Source organism: Macaca thibetana, chromosome 5, assembly GCF_024542745.1.
Source record: "Macaca thibetana thibetana isolate TM-01 chromosome 5, ASM2454274v1, whole genome shotgun sequence".
In the NCBI taxonomy this organism is placed as follows: domain Eukaryota; kingdom Metazoa; phylum Chordata; class Mammalia; order Primates; family Cercopithecidae; genus Macaca; species Macaca thibetana.
In genome coordinates, this window is record NC_065582.1 from 173,234,658 (window position 1) to 173,249,878 (window position 15,221).

Consider the following 15,221-nt stretch of genomic DNA (forward strand, 5'->3'; position numbering starts at 1 on the left):
TCACTCAACTGTTTTCTTCTTTAAATTGACCTTTTGGCCGGGCGCGGTGGCTCAAGCCTGTAATCCCAGCACTTTGGGAGGCCGAGACGGGCGGATCACGAGGTCAGGAGATCGAGACCATCCTGGCTAACACGGTGAAACCCCGTCTCTAATAAAAAATACAAAAAAAAACTAGCCGGGCGAGGTGGCGGGTGCCTGTAGTCCCAGCTACTCGGGAGGCTGAGGCAGGAGAATGGCGTGAACCCGGGAGGCGGAGCTTGCAGTGAGCCGAGATCTGGCCATTGCACTCCAGCCTGGGTGACACAGCAAGACTCCGTCTCAAAAAAAATAAATAAATAAATAAATAAATTGACCTTTTTACTTAAATACATATATTTAAAAGACATCCCTTATCATTACCACAAATAGAAAAACCATAATCATTTGCTATAAATGTAATCATAATTAAAGGAAAATAAAGCAATCTAAGAAAATTTTGGCTGGGCCCCACTGCCTGTCCAAGGACCCCAGCCTGCTGCTTGTCCCTCTCTATGGAAATGGCAGAACAGTATATGTTTAAAGGCACTAAGGTCATGCTGGCATCAAGGAGACTCTTTTGGCCCTAATCAGAATTGAAAAGAGCCACATTCTCTCCCAAGGGATGTCCATTTTATTTAATACAGAGGCTACGTGCCACCCAAGATTGCCCTCAAGAACTTCACTTTGGGTAAAATGTTCTCACCACTGGTCTTTAGGTTAATGTTGTAATTAGTTCATCGAATGCTCCAAATTGCCAATATCTGCATCTTCTTCACCATTACCTTCACCTGCGACCATTGCCAGGCAGCTCCTATGAGAAAACAGATAGGCTCAGAAATATACACACACACAAGCACATGCTCCAAAACAAGTTTTTAAACAGCACAATGCTTCCCTGGCACTTCCCCAAGTCCACAGCTCTAGGAATCACTGACCTCAGGCAGGTCTACGTCACTACTTTTTCTAAAGAAATCACTGCCCATGTACAACAAAGAGCAGCTTCCCTTGAGCATCTGGGGAGCTCTTGAAGCAACTTCCTTTTTTCCTTTTCTCTCTTCATAGACGCAATGTGGAGTAGGGAGCAGGTGGTACACTCTTGTGAGAAAACAGGTACAGAGACTGGGGGGCGGACACGGACGAGAGAGAGAGAGAGACGCTGCCTTCTGTTTATTTTGTGTGGTATAGGAAGAAAATATTTAAACATCTCTACTTTAGATACAGTATGGCTTCCAATTCCAATTCTATCATTTTCCAGCAACACAAATTTGGGCAAGTTGCTCAGCCCCCCTGAGCTTTAATCTCCTCCTTAGCAAAATGGCTCTAGTGACACACCCTTCCTTGTGTTCTGAGGGTGTAAGGCAGGTATGGTACCAGGCACCGAGATAAACATTCATCCAACACTCAGTCCCTTCCTCTTTTACCTTTTTTTTTTTCACTTTGGCACCATTCATGAAGGTCCAAAATTAATCTCCTTTTTATTTGTGTGTTTGTTTGTTTTGCCTTCTAAATCCTGAGTCTCATCTGTAAAATGGAAAAAAGACTGTGAATTTCCATAATGTAAGTTTTGTTTTCTGTGACTCGATTATGGCAAGTGATGTATGAAGGCTGAGTGGAGTGACAAGGAGAGGCACAGAGAAGAGGGAAGATAAACTTTACACCAGCAAACCCAACAATCAACCCCTTTTGAATAATCATTAGCAGCCTGCTGGAAGCTCCAAGTCTCCCAAAGATTTTGGATATGAGAGAGTAACAACATGAATCTAGAAAATGTGGTGCATTTCGTGCATAGATTTGAATTAGAGAATTCTTGGTCAGTTTTGCATATGAAGTTGGGGAGAAGGCACGGGAGGCGCAAAGAAAAACAGAGAAACACCTCCCCCTGCTGCCTGGATGGCGAATAGCAGCAGAGACGTAAACAAAAAAAAAAAAATTCCATGGTCACACAAAAACCTTCACCCTATTCCAAGTGTTTGCCAAGGATTTGCTATGTGCAGGTAGCTGAGTTTTATGGAACGCATTTCCCTATCCTAAGTTACCTTCAAAGGTCATAAAAAATGATCTTAGGACATTACTACAATGATGATGCTTTCCACTGGGCAGGTTGTTATTTGTTTCTTTAACAGGAAATATATTAGCATCACTTTTAAATTAAAATGATATAAAAGTTATACATTGAAAAGTCTTGTTTCTGACTGCCTTACGTATACCTAGCTACTTTTATTAGCTTTTCATATAAATATAAGTAAATGTGACTATGTAGTCTTCTTTTTTTCCTTCTTACACAATAATTAGCTATTTGATACTCTTCTGGACATTGTTTTTGTCACTTAACAACATAACTTGGTGATCTTTCCAAAGCAGAAAAGCTCTCCCAGATATGTTTCAGGGCAGAGTAAGCTTCCTTGTTCTTCCTTCCCTGAGCATGTTATATGTGGAAAGAACACATCCCCTCTTGGGGAAATCAGATAAGTTGTTTAAATTATTGCAGATGTGAATGATGTTAATGTGGAAATAGCCTTTTTTGGTCCACATTAGTCACAAATACTGTTCACAACACTTCACAATAAACTTGTCTCCTGCCTATATTTTTTTTCTGGTATTCCTTGTTATTAGACTCTCTTGCCTTGGTATCCATTGTGTTCAAGAGCAGAACAGAGCTTTGAACTTTACAGTGTAATGCTCAGAATTAAAAGTGCTTAATGCAACCAAGATTTCTATTTAAAAACCCAGGGTAAAGGAAAAAGCCTTTGCTTCAGCTGAAATATTCTTGTAGAGGGCAAAATGGGAAATCCAAACACCACCGCCGTTTGCTGGTTGCATGCCACAGCCATCGGCACCTCCTGGAAATGGCAAGCCCGCGAGCTCCTGGTGGAAGCCAGGTTAGTCTTATTGCATTTGAGAGAGCTAGAAAAGTGTCTTCCAGTGTGACTGAGCCAGCAAGATTGTGAAGGTCAAAGAAAAAACCAATTATCCATAGCAAACACTGACCATACAATTAAATTACACCAGTCAGGAAAGCATCTGATCTTCTGCAGCAGACTTCTTCCAGCAAATTTACCCTTGAATCAATCTGGGCCACTCACTGGCATCCAGCTATCAGTTTCCTTCTGCTGCCCCACATCCTACAACATGTCTGTAGCAGATGCATCACTGCCCACCTACATCCCCTTGGCCCACCCCAGAGGTCACCTGCAGCTGCAGTGGTCAACTCCCAAGCACGCAGACATCTCAGCATCAAGAACCTGCTTCTCTCTGCCCAAGGGCTTTTTCTGGCCACAGAAGTATCCCCTGCACAGTCCACATACGCAGGGCAGGACAGAAGTTCCAGGGAGCTACCATCCCCAAGAGCAAGCCTCAAGCAATGAGTCGGAGGATAAACACCCAGTTCCCTTGCTTGCCCCTTGCTGGGGCAATCCCAAAGTGTGTGGTGCCCATACTCTCAGAGGGACACCAGTGCGACTGAGCCCCAGGTGGGACCTACTCATTAACATACTGCTTATTGGCTTTTTCTCTCGTCCCTACTCTCTCATCATTTTTCCGGGATTGACTCCTGTGACAGCCTTGCTCCAGTCAAGAGACAGAAACCACACAGTAAGTTCAATAGGACAAATGTAACACAGAGTCATGGACTACTATGAAGAGTATAGACGTAAGGAAACTACAAAGCTGAGAGGGAGAACTTAGGAAAAGAGCTGAGAGGGAGAACTTAGGAAAAGATGAACTTGAGAGGGATTCAGACCTCTTGGGAAACGGTGAGGTTCAGCCCACGAGACAGCAGGGAAGCTGCTTTGGCCAGCCTGGAGCTGGCCTGGAATTGCTGGGAACCACCAGAGCGCAGCCAGCCTCCGGAGTGCAGCGGGAGCCAGTCAGCAACTGATGGTGAGGGCTGGAGCCCGGGAGCTGGCGGGGGCTGCTGGAGGCTGCAGAAGTAGCGGCTACTCAACGCGTGACCCTGCCAGCTAAGTGCAGCTGCACACAGGCCGAGCAGAAGCTTGTAAAGGGAGGCTGAGTTCCGGGCCCAAGAGCAGCAAACAGGGAAAGGGAAGGTAATCCGGGCACCGGTAAGGGCAGGAGCCCTTCGGAGCGCTCATTCTGTGCTGGGGGGCTCTGCTTTCCATGTCAAGAGGGCTGCACAAAAAATATCACCAAGCCGGGGCTGCAGAGTCACAGAAGGACCAGTTCCACTCGCTGTCCTTGCTCACCCACACTACTGAGCCGCTGTCGCCGCACAACCGGCAAGAACCCTCCTCCAGCTGTGGTGTCCTCCAGCGCCCTCTACTGAGGAAGCCTAGCATCGCGCGCACTTAAAGAAGACAGGCTCAAAGGCAGGCCTTTGTTAGTCCCAGAACATACATTATTAATAAAGGGTCCATTCAGAGCTGACAGGCATAAAAAATATTTTTTAAAAAAGATAAATACACCTCCCAAACTCCCACTTGCACTCAAACCCTTGTCTCAGGATCTGCTTTTGAAAGAACCCAAATCACAACAGTGTCAGAGAGCTGATTTTTGTTGACAAAAAGAGTGAGACTCTAAAATATTTAAAGAAATTTATTCTGAGCCAAACATGAGTCACCAATGGCCCGTGACATAGCCTTCAGGAGACCCTAAGAACAAGACCCCAAGGTCGTTGGGGCTTTGCCTAGATTTATACATTTTAGGGAGACATGAGACTTCAATCAAATACATTTAAGATACATATTGTTTCAGTTCGGAAAAGGGAAACTGGGGGGTCTGCTTCCAGTTGTGGGTAGATTTAAAATTTGTCTGATTTGACAATTGGTTGAAAGAGTTATTATCAATAGAAAGAAATGTCTAGGTTACAATAAGAAGTTGTGGAGACCAAGGTTTTATCATGCAGATGAAGTCTCCAGGTAGCAGGCTTCAGAGAGAATAGAATGTAAATGTTTCTTATCAGACTTAAGGTCTGTGTTCATGTTAAATGCTGGTCACTTTTCCTGAATTCCTAAAGAGAGGAGGGTATAATGAGACATGTCTGACACCCCTTCCTGTCATGGCCTGAACCAGTTTTTCAGGTTAACTTTGGAGTGCCCTGGCCAAGAAGGGCCAGGAGGGGCCCTTCAGTTGCTTGAAGGGGCTCTAGAATTTTATTTTTTGTTTATATTTTAATCTTGGCTCTGTATGACCTCAAGAAAGGGTCTTATCAGCTTAGAGTGCTCACTTTCTCATCTGTAAGATGGAGGTGATCCTTAACAGTCCACCTCACAGGGACTATTCTTGAGAGAATGCAACAAAATAGACCACCTGCAATGCACTTGGTACAAAATAATTGCTCAAAATAAGTGCTTGATATCACCTCCCTTCCGCCTTTTCAAACCAAATCAAAGCCCCAAAGGTGGTTCTTCCTTTCTTTAAGTAAGAGTCAAGGTATGAGAATCCTCCGAGCTACTCTGCTCAAGACATTTTTCCCTTAAATGTGGCCCGGGACATCTTGGAGGAAAATGGGGAGATTAGAAGGAGGCCTTGTCCTGGAAAGGAATGATTTGAAGTATTGGAAACAAATGATAAACAAGTGTTTCTCCACAGAGAAAAAAGTTCAAGTAGAGAAGTTCTCTAGGATATGACAATTTCTGTTGGCATTTAAATGAATGAGCTTTAAAGCAGGGAATAAGCAGTGTGATAATTGCTACCATTAATTAAGAGTTCACTATGTGCCAGGAATTCAAAGTCATAACCTCTCTTAGTCCTCATAACAATTCTTTAAGGTAAATGCTATTTTTAATCTCATTTATGCAAATGATGAAACAGAGGCTTGAAAACATGGAGCAGTTTTCCCAAGGTCAGAGCCAGGATTTGATCCCAAGCCTACCTGACTCTAATCCTTGGCTTCAATTGCTGTGGTAGATACAACTGGGATTGAGCCTAAGGAGTCAGAAGTCTGTGGTCCTGGTCCAGGCTTTATGTTTGAATCCCTATGTTTTCCAGTGAGTAATTCTTCCCTCCCCAAAGGGATGATTCCTTCATCTGTAAAATGAGAGAGCTGAGTTAGAATCAGGGTTTCTGCAGAGGTGGCACCACACCCAAGGATATTTTGGAAAACTGTGAGGATAGCTGGTGCTATGATGAGAGGGCACTCAATGATATTTCATGGTTGAGGACCAGGGTGAGCAGATGCCCTACATATCCCACAAGATATTTGTGTAGTTGAAAAAGTTATGTGAACCTAGAACCTTGCTCCATTTTACATCTAAAAACAAGTAAATTCTTATACCATTTAATATCCAGTGAATTTTCCAGGGTCAATTGAAGAAAGATTGTACTTTATTTTATGATAAATTTTACCAGGAGTTGGTCACTATTTGGTAAATCATATCACCAACAACAGTGCAAAACATGATATGCATTAGCAGATCATCCCCTCTCACTTCGCATTTGTACTGATTATGGATACAGTCACAAATGTCTGTGTATTTCATGGGGCCTTTGAGTGTAGTATTCCCCAGTTATTTGTATATTGAAACATTCATTACCACTCAAGAGGAGAACAGATAAATAAATCATGATATATTCATAAAATGGAGTACTACAAAGTAAACTAAAAAAAAAAAAAACTACTAACATGACAACATGGATGAATCTCATAGACATTATGTTGAACAAAGAAACCAGACACAAAAGTGAAAATACTGTACAATTCCACTTGTATGAAACTGAAGAAGAGTCAAAATTAATTGATGGTGGTAAGTATCAGAATAGTAGCACACCTCCTGGAGACACTTTTAACCAGGAAGGTACCCAAGAGAAGCTTCTGGAATGGTAGGAAAGTTCTATGTCATGGTCTGAGTGATGGTTACACAAGTATATAAAACTAATTTAATATTCATCAAGCTAGACTGGGTGTAGTGGCTCACGCCTGTAATCCCAGCACTTTGGGAGGCCAAAGTGGGTAGATCTTCTGAGGTTAAGAGTTCAAGACCAGCCTGGCCGACATAGTGAAACTCCATCTCTACTAACAATACAAAAAAATTAGCTGGGTGTGGTGGTGCACGCCTGTGGTCTTGGCTACTCGGGAGGTGGAGACAGGAGAATTGCTTGAACTTAGCGGGCAGAGATTGCAGTGAGCCAAGATCATGCCATTGCACTCCAGCCTGGGCAATAAGAGCAAAACTCCATCTCAAAAAAAAAAAAATTCATCAAGCTGAGCACTTAAGACTAATGCACTTGGACACACCTTAAAGTACCTACATTTTACCTCAGTATTCTCTTTTTTACAACTCCATTTGAACACCCGAGTTTAAATAGTCACAAACAAAAGCTTCTGGAATCAGGCATCTGGGTCCAAATCTCAGATTCTTCTTACCACTTCTTACTTTGTAAGATCTTGAGAAAATGACTTACCTTGTCTACGATTCCATTTTCTTTCATACAGCGTGAGAATAATGGGAAGCAGATCTCTACGCACTCGTTGCCAACTTGTCTGGGTGCAGTGAGACAGAACACATTCGTACACAAGTTACATGAAGCAGATTTATTACTTATAGATAGGCAGCAAGGATAACAGAAGACTGGGATTCATTTTAAGCTCGTCCCCAAGGCTCAGAAAAGCTTCCTAAGGCAGATGATGCTCCGTCTGCCTGTGCCCTACTTGCACCGCAGCTAAGGAACCAGGGAAAGCAGCCCACCCTGGGTTGTATTCCCTATGGTCACATGACATGCTGGGCTAAAGCACTGAAGGACACCCTGTTTCTTTCTCTTTTTTCATATACTCTTAAGTTCTGGGGTACATGTGCAGAACATGCAGGTTTGTTACATAGGTATACACGTGCCATGGTGGTTTGCTGTACCCATCAACCCATCATTTACATTAGGTATTTATCCTAATGCTATCCCTCCCCTAGTTCCCCACCCCCTACAGGTCCCGGCATGTGATATTCTCCTCCCTGTGTCCATGTGTTCTCATTGTTCAACTCCAACTCCCACTTATGAGTGAGAACATGCGGAGGACACCCTTTTTCTTTAGGAGAACGGGGCAGGACTGGAACAGAACTCAGGCTGTTCCAGCCATCTCCCCCTTTATCTCAGATGCTACACTCATGGCACATTCTATAGTTACTCTTGAGAACTACAAGTGGAAAAGGAGTAAAAACTGGTTTGGTCCAAGGCCACCTGGAGCACTGTCCTGCAAAGAGTAATTCATTCCTCTCCAGTTTGCTGAGTGCATTCAAGACATAACACATGTAAGAGTGTCTACCACTCTCCTTATGTTCAATAGCTATTCATTTCTTCTACACAAATTTCACACTCCATTTGCTCTGACTTCCCAAAACAGAGGTGTGTCAGTGATGGCAAATTTGTGACATTTGTGTTCCTCAGTGCCCCCTCCTGAGCCTTGAAGGATATGGCTAATCCACTACACCACTCTTCCCTGCTGACCCTTAAAATCCATCTCAACACAGTACTCCCTGAGGCTTCACCACTTCATGAGAGCTGGGCATGAAAGAAAACTTATTTGCCATCCTGGCCTATGTCATATTCATCTTTGCTTTGGCTGTAGTATCTAGTACAAGCACTTGTCAAGCTTGTGAGAAATGAAAAAAGAGCTGATATTTATTACACATCTAAACAACACACTGAAGCTGGAGTTTTTTTTATACATTGCCTCTTAAATCCACACACAAAAAATTCTGTGGGGGAAAAAAAGCATAATTCTTGTTAAGAAATTTTTAAAAAAAATCAAGCTTATTTAAATAAGAAAGGCCTGTCCACAGATGACAGATGGTTAAGCCAAGTTTAAATCCAGGTTTGTCTGCCCCAGATGCCCAAGGTCTGTCCACCATGGCATGCCACACTTCATCAACTGTGGACACACAGTGCAAGTCCAACATTAGAAAGTAGGTATGTTCTCTCTTCCTTGGCACTGCCTATGGAGGTGGCAGCCATGTCCTCCTCAGCATCATGGCCACCTTCATACCCCTTGTGAAGCCCAAAATAGTCAAAAAGAGAACCAAGAAGTTCATTGGGCACCAGTCAAACTGATATATCAAAATTAAGCGTGACTGGCGGAAATCCAGCGGTATTGACAAAAGGTTCGTAGAAGGTTCAAGGTCCAGATCTTGATGCCCAACAGTGGTTATGGGAGCAACAAAAAAACAAAGCATATGCTCCTCAGTGGCTTCCAGAAGTTCCTGGTTCACAACGTCAAGGAGCTGAAAGTACCGTTGATGTGCAACAAATCTTACTGTGCTGAGACTGATCACAATGTTTCCTCCAAGAACTGCAAAGCCATCATGGAAAGGGCCACCCAGCTGGCCATGCAAGTCGCCAACCCCAATGCCAGGCTGTGCAGTGAAGAAAATGAGTAGGCAGCTCATGGGCCTGCTTTGTGTTTACATAAAACTGTAAAAAATAAACAAATAAATAACAGAAAAAAGAAAGTAGATATGCAATATCTACTGTCTTCCCTCAACAATAAAATCATCCAGAATTCAGAACGAGAAAAATAGATGTGCTATCCTACTAGAAGTGAGTTAAAAAGAGGATATAGGAAATTATTTCATGCCAAAAAATAAATAAAACTAAGTGAGTTCTGATGGTTAAAAAAGAGCAAGACAGAATCAACAGCCTGCAAGACTAATAATTCACTGGCTGCTAATTCTGCAGATTTGCTTCTTCAAACACAAGCACATTAGGTATTCTGCTAATGGAGCCAAAAGCGCCTTCTCTAATCCCAAGTGAAGTGCAGATAGCCGCTCTCTGCCGAGCCTTGTTTTTCTTGCTTTCATTTTGATTTGCTTCCTGTGGGTTTCATGTACCTCATCAGAAACTGAAGGTAGGAAAACAGAGCTGCCCCCTGACCAAAGTAAAGCTCTCATAGGGAGGGCCAAGGGGACTCACAGAGCGCAGACCTCGTGCATGTCAAAGCCACTGTTTTGAATCTGAAAGTACACATTATAATGCCGTCTCCGCTGAAGAGGACATGACCACAGAGAGGAAACAAGAGAAAAGATGGGGAGGAGGAGGAATGCTAGAATGTCACAGCCAGGAGGGCCTGTGGAGGTCGCTTTGCCCATTTCCCCAAATGTTAATCATGTTGGCCATAATCCTATACCACCTGCACTTTCTTCAAGTAAGCTCACTTATTCAATTAAATGTAGCTTCATCTTAATCAATATCAATGAAATCACACATTTGATGTGATAGTTATATTTTTTTCCTAATAGACTTTAAAATAAACATAACTATGAAAACTTAAAATGTTCATCCATGCATCATACATAAGCTTGTATCTCCCTAGTGGGACCTGCACCACACACTGAGAAAGACTGATAGTTCATTGGATTCTAGGCTTGTTTTTTAGCAGTGGAGATACTTCGGGGTTTTAATGGACCCCAATCTGTCCAATAGATAACTGCTTTGAAGAAAGCTGCCCAGGGCGGCTTGGAAATCTGGCCTTTTAGCATCTACATTGCTGCTCACCTTGCTCAAGACCCCAGAGGTCACTTGGCTCAAGGCTCAGTAAGCAGCATTTGAGGCCAGGCACAGTGGATCACACCTGTAATCCCTGCACTTTGGGAGGCCAAGGTGGGCAGATCGGCTGAGGTCAGGAGTTCGAGACCAGCCTGGACAACATGGTGAAACCCCATCCCTACTAAAAATACAAAAAATTAGAAAGGTGTGGTGGTGTGTGCCTGTAGTCCCAGCAACTCGGGAGGCTAAGGCAGGAGAATCACTTGAACCCAGGAGGCAGAAGTTGCAGTGAGCTGAGATTGCACCACTGTACTCCAGCCTGGTCGAAGGAGCAAGACTCTGTCTCAAAAAAAAAAAAAAAAAAAAAAGTTGAAACTCTGTTCCAGCTCCAGCTCATTTTACAGAAAAGTAAATTAAAGTATGAAGAAGAGAAATGATGACAAGAGGTTGCACAGAAAGTTACTGCAGAAATAGATGTGGAAGCCAGAGCCCTTAATGCACATCTAGAGATCGTGGCACTACCCTGTACCCTGGAAAACCTTCAACATGGGCCACAAAGATGGCACATAGCCTTCCTCCACCTCTCTCCCGCCACACATGCTGGTTTGAAGAAATATTCGAGCTGAGAGGGGAGGAAATCTGTGGCTAGGGAGAAAGACAACGAGGTAGAATTTGGACAATTAATTGCTAGGGTGCTACTTGGGCTGAAAGTTGTTTGGACTGAGAATAGAAGACCAATGCATGGGAGCCTCAAGGTGACAGACACAACCAAAATGCACCACGTCATGTGGGTACCTTTGTTTCCCCAGTTTTCTTCAACTGACTGAAGCATCTAGAAATGCACCCAAATGCCCAAATCCTACCTGAGAAGCTTTGAAGAATAATTTGAGACAAATTCTACACCTTGACTCCTTCCTCATCTGCAGCTCCTCCTTCACCCCACCCCTGTCCAGCCACGCCCTTCCAGCATCCTTTTGTGGGTCTTTATGTCTAGGGACATCCAGCATCTCCATGTAGAGCAAATTTGCCATTGTAGCATCTTCAGGTCTCCTCTCCATCCATCATGCTGATCCACACAACACAGGTGGTACAGCCCATTCTGCTGGTGATGACGTCTTCCTCCTTCAAAGGCTGGAGAGGGGGTCATAAATAATAACACTTTAATAGTTTTTCTCATCCACCACAGCCTAGCTCAATATAAGAAATCATTTTCCAACAGCCAGAACTTCCCCAAAAAAGCTGAGCTGACTACTACACACAATGATATGCCTCCATCACTAGGCGATTGCTTGAAGGGGCACCATTGGGAGATTCTGGCCTTATATGAGGAATTGCACTGAATGACCACTAATACCCCCTTCCAACCCTGTGTTCTCTGATTCTACAAGGGTTTTGTGGCCTTTGGGTCACAGTGAGGGAGATTATGAAACATACAGCAATTTGGGGGAGTATTTTTGATTGAGAAGCATCTTTGACTCTAGAGCAGGAATCAGGAAACTTTTTTCATAAAGAGCCAAAGGGTACAAATAAGTTCTTATCGCAATTATTCAATTCTGTCACTGTAGCATGAAAGCAGCCATAGACAATATGTAAACAAGTAAGAGTTGTAATGTTCCAAGAAAACTTTATTTATAACACAGGTGGCAGTTGAGTCTGAAATCATTTCAAAATAAAAAGTTACTAAATGCTGACAGCAGGCGAGATTTGACCTGCTGGCTGAGGTCAACCAACTCTTGCTCCAGAGAAAACCTGTCTACCTGGATAGCTCCCCTCCTCCTTCCTGCTTCACCCAGTCAATCATTGAGCCTAGTCAGTACACCTCCTGAATATTATGTGACCACCCATAAGAGAGATAAACCAGTCCCCTTACGTAATCAAACTCACATCATCCATGAGGGAGGATCCCAAACTGACCTCCCCTTTTAGGGACAAGCATACATTTCTTAAAATGTCAATGGTCCAGCATGGGCAACCTGGGCAACTTGGCAAAAACCTGTCTCTATGAAAAATACAAAAATTCGCTGGGTGTAGTGACACGTGCCTGTAGTCCCAGCAACTTAGGAGGCTAAAGTAGGAGGATAGCTTGAGCCCAGGAAGCAGAGGTTGCAGTGAGCCAAGATGGCACCACCACTGCACTGAGTGACAGAGTAAGGCCCTGTCTCAAAAAAAAGAAAAAAAATCAGTGGTCAGTAAAACTCCAGGGTGGAAGTGTTTTAGCCTTTCAATCAGGAGAACTATTGTCTATTTAGAAATGCTGAGTACAACCCTCCTCCCTTCCAGATTGCTAACTAACAGAGGGCAGAGGCAAGTAGCTCCATGAGAATCAAGACACAGTAAGTACTACACTTCCCTTAGGGAAGGCAAGTACTGAATAACTCCAGTACTTAATGTTTTGGCTTTACTCTGTTGGAGAACATGGATGATAACAGACATTCTCCAGTATTCTCCTCAACCCCTTAAGACCTTTAGGCCAATCCAGAGGAAAACCAAAGCTCAGGAACTAACCCAAAGTCTACCTGAGCAAGAGCTGCTTTCTTGAATTTCTCTCATAACCAAAGCAGGAGACAGCAAGACAGCAAGTATCACTGATCCCACAGCCCTGCATTTCAATGTAGAGGCCCCATCACCCTGGTTAACGTGACCATAATCTTAGTGGTGATGTGGTGAGAATCTAGAATCCACTGGATTGTACTGACCAGAGGTCAGAGCTACCACACTGACTACAGGAAGGGCGCAGGAGGAACAGGAAGAGGGATGTTCACTGCCCAAAGGGACAATTCTAATAAGATGCTGATTAGCTTAGCCAATTAGCAACAGTGTCAGTAATAAAATATTACAAATTGATCTATCTACATCTTATCTCATGTATTATTCTCAACAACCCTGTGAGATCGACATTCATATCAACGGCATTTACGTATAATGACTTAACTAGCGGAGATTGAATCCTAAAACTGGTTGAAACTAAGAAATCCTGGGTGTTTTATATGTTCATGGTGAAAACTTGAACTTACCTTTGGAGCAAGTCATCCCATTGTTCTGGAAATAATCACTCAGTGATCCTTTTGAGTTACACCTGGGTAAAGTAATTTCATTCCTACCCGCTGGTTTTGGAATAGGAACTTTTTAAAATTGGATATGCAGCTTGGAAAGAGCATGGGTTTAGAAGAAGCTGATAAGTAAACTGATGAAAGATCCTTTTTCATACTTAGTTTACATATATGAATCTACACATATATGTAGAAGGAACCAAGGATGCTTCTGGAAGAAGAGGGTTTGGTATTTATCTATTTATTAGAACACATCTGATGGACAAGACTGTACCCACCTGGGGCCAGGTGGAGGGAAGAAATGAAAGAAAATCACCAACAGGAAGATGGAGTGTGGACTGGGTAACCCAGACCTACGTTTATGGAACAAAATGGTGGTTCTAGGCAGTAGGTGGATGGTGCTGTAACTCATTGCAATGTGGCTCCCCAGGTGCTGAGCTGTGCCTTGGGAAGCTTGGCTTCACTTAGGTGAAGTGGAAGACCTGACCTCTTAAGGTCAGGTCTTATGGTCAGGTCAGGTTACCTCTTATGACATTGATCATCTTACCATTTCTAAGGTTCGTCTGTAAAATGATGATATTAATGATACTCTCAAAGCAGTTTCTCAGATGAATACTCTCTTCCCTGGCAACCCAGGCCAATTGGGGAGAGAGTATTCTTGCCCAAGGATTACCCAGAGAAAGACCAGCATCCACTGTTCTCAGATGAACCACTGCAAAAGTTGGCATTTCTCCAGACCACAAGGCCTTCCAGCTTCAGCAAGTGAACAAGGATCTCAGTAGCTATTTTTCTCATCTGCAGAGCACCAACAGGGGTTCTTGCACATTCCATGAAAGGGCTCCTGAAGACAAGAAGTTACAGATGACTGCACTGCCTGCCAATCTGAGCAGGTGGAGGGCTGGAGTTACAAAGTGACTGTTAGCAATGGATTGTTTTGTATGTTGTATTAACATGAGCTGTTGTGGTCCAGCGACACCCAGGTAAAGAGCATGGCGGCCAGACGGGGTCCAGAGAGGCTTAATAAGAGAAGCTCAGCAGTTCCTAACATTCACTATACATAGTACTTCACCGAGAGCTTCCAAAATAGATGGATGTTTGTGCTGAAACCTAGTCCAATTGAATCAGTCTTTTGGAGCAGAGCCCAGGAATTAACTATTTTTGAAAAGCTCCCCAAGTAAATATAATGTGTAGCCAGGTTGTGAAGTACAGAGCTAGCCCAAGACAGATAAAAAGAGAGAGAGAGAGAAAGACAAAAAGGGAGAGAGAGGCATTTTGTAGATCAGGAAGCTAAAGATTAGAAATTCAAATGACCATCACAAGGTCATTCAGCTGATAAGTGGCAGAATCACATGTCATATTCAGGCCTGTCTGATTGCTGATCATACTGATTTAACTCTAACATGGTATCTTGGGGATTTTGCAGAATGAGGAGAGAAATTGACAGATAAAAGGGAACAGAAAAGCACGCCTTCTCCAACCTCAGCTTTCTCCTTAACCTGATAAAAACATCCTTGCAGTAAATAAAGGGGGAATCTTGCATAGAGACACAAGTCAGTGAAAAGCCATCCAGCCTAAATCAACATATTTCAAGATAAGTCTCTTCTCACACCCACCCCTTCGCCCCAACCACCACTTATTTATAGCTGAAAAAGTTGTCAAGCTCAATACACTTGGGGTACCACTGGAGGGCAGGCACTGAACGGAATGGAAAAATATGTGCCTGGT

At 43.3% G+C, this 15,221-nt stretch overlaps 1 long non-coding RNA gene and 1 pseudogene across 1 annotated transcript in view; one reads left to right on the forward strand and one right to left on the reverse strand.

Annotated features, from left to right (window-relative positions):
• Positions 1-449: 449 nt before the first annotated feature.
• LOC126955281 (uncharacterized) overlaps positions 450-15,221 on the reverse strand; it is a 28,389-nt gene continuing 13,617 nt past the window's right edge. The window contains exons 3-7 of the long non-coding RNA XR_007725869.1: positions 11,310-11,577; positions 7,378-7,456; positions 5,849-6,003; positions 1,440-1,539; positions 450-829 (exon numbers count right to left, since the gene is read on the reverse strand). This is a non-coding gene — a long non-coding RNA (uncharacterized LOC126955281). The remainder of the gene's footprint in view (positions 830-1,439; positions 1,540-5,848; positions 6,004-7,377; positions 7,457-11,309; positions 11,578-15,221) is intronic.
• Positions 8,935-9,341, forward strand: LOC126955278 (60S ribosomal protein L32-like; annotated as a pseudogene).